Source organism: Ipomoea nil, unplaced genomic scaffold (assembly GCF_001879475.1).
Source record: "Ipomoea nil cultivar Tokyo-kokei standard unplaced genomic scaffold, Asagao_1.1 scaffold3238, whole genome shotgun sequence".
NCBI classification, from domain to species: Eukaryota; Viridiplantae; Streptophyta; class Magnoliopsida; order Solanales; family Convolvulaceae; genus Ipomoea; species Ipomoea nil.
The window spans coordinates 1,435,656-1,437,856 of record NW_017619666.1 but is presented as its reverse complement, the minus strand read 5'-3'; positions in this window follow the sequence as shown (position 1 = coordinate 1,437,856).

Genomic DNA, 2,201 nt, shown 5'->3' with positions numbered 1-2,201 from the left:
ATTTTACAACTAGTGTATGAGTATACTTATAGTATTGCACGAGATTGCATATGAGTATAGTATTGCACGAGTTTGCATTTGAGTAGAGTATTGCATGAGATTGCATAATGAGAAGGATGATTCAGGATTGTATTTCGAGCATGATTGTTTTGTTACATTTTGAGTTCTTGTATATCCAGTTTACATGATGAGAACTTGAGAGCATGAAGATAACTTTCATAAGGTTTATTAGCATGAAATTATTTGTAAGCATGAGTTGCTTTGATAAGTTTGTTGTGATGTTCACATGTTGAAATATCTATGTTGTTAAGTCTTTTGTTTTGAAGCATGCCTGTTGATATTATAGGTTGCAAGTATATAGAAAGTATGTGGCGTGAATATAGTTGCCTATGAGATGAGATTGTTGTTTATGAATGTTATCAAATGTTTTCCAAAGTATATTCTATAGTACTTTACAGGGTTGAGTGTGGTTATACTTAGCCTCGTGCTAACGGGTGTTTTCCTTTTTGTCTATGTGTTGCTTGTAAAACCCCTTTCAGGTGGGCACATCGTTGAGAAGTGACGAGTTAGACTAGTCTAGTAGTTATAGAAGTCTAAACTCTCTTTATGTTTTTTATTATGACTTTATTATCTGGATTTTAGATTTATGATATGGATGACGTTTGATGATGTAGACTTTGGGGTGTCTTTTTCCCCCTTATGACTTTCAATTTTATGTATGGATGTTAGTATTTAAATCTTTGTTTCTAGTTTTACCCTTAGCCTGTGCAATTACCACGGAGTGGTGGTTGTGACGGAGAAATTCCCACTAGTTATCTTATTTAAGTTGTTTATCCGATGCTTAGTTATGTTAATTATGATTTAATATTGTAATTAAGTTTTAGAAAAAGTGGGGTGTTACATGTACCTCTTGCGCTGCTATACCTGTTTGACCGAGGGGTCCACGACTAGTTTATAGGTGATGACGTCTCGGCTGAGGCCCGACATGTCCTCGGGACCCCACACGAATATTTCCTTGAAGCTCCAGATGGTGTCAATGATCCGAGCAAGTAACTTGGCCGGGAAGCCGACCCCCACCTTCACGACCCAGTCGGGCCGGATAAGGTCTAGGACAACTTCCTCGGTTTCCACCAAGGGCTCGGCCTGTGGTCGCCCTTCCTCCTCATGTAGCGCCTTTTCAGCTATTGTGTGGACATGCATGCCTCTCTTACCTATCTGATGGCACGCCCGTAGGTAGCATCTATGACTCACCTTCTGGTCCCCTGGGCGACCCCGACCCCCGTTGGTGTTGGGAACTTGAGGCACAGGTGCTCTATGGAGATCACACACCTGAGGTCTTCCAGGGCGGGTCCGCCTAGGATTATGTTATGGGCGCAATTGATTTGACCACCACGAACTCCACCTCCCACCTCTTGACATGGTGTGGGGTGCCTATCTCCACTTCAAGGTTGATGGACCCTTCCGTCTCGATGGAGTCCCCCGTGAACCCGGATAGGGGGTCCTTACCTGCCCCAATTACTTCCCGGATAGGGTGATATCGTAGTACATGACATTTACCGAGCTACCCGTGTCTACTAGCACCCGGTGTACGATCATGTCACTGATCTCAATTTTGATCACCAGGGCGTCTCGGTGGGGGAGGGAACCATCTGGCAGGTCGGTGTCGGTGAAGGTGATAGGTTTCCTCTCCGCTGGCGTGTTCCCCCCCCCCCCCCTCCCCCCCTTTGGCCCCCGAAGATGACGTGGATGACTTGTTTCTTCTGGGGTTGGGGGTTATCTAGCTCCCTCTCCTCCTCCTCGGTGAGTTGGTCGAGCTCTCTCTTGTGTGGTGCCGAGGTGGTCTTCCACACATTGCTATGGCCCTGACCCTGTCTCGGTCTCTTCACGAACTATTCCAAGTAACCCCTTTGGATGAGCTCCTCAAATTTTTAAAATGCTACATATTTTATTCATTTTTTCCACCTGTCGTTGTCGGCAACAATTTTTTCGGTGAATGGCATCACTACCTTTCCTGCTTTTCATCTGCGTCGAGAGTTTTCACTTCCATGCTCCGTTTAAAGCACTATTCTGCCCTGTTAATATCCACCGTTGACAAGTAAGCAATGTTTAATGGAGATACTAGACAAATTAGATGTGGTATTGAAATCCCATGCTCGTTTGCATATAGTTTGACTGAAGTGCGTATTGTTATAATATAAAAC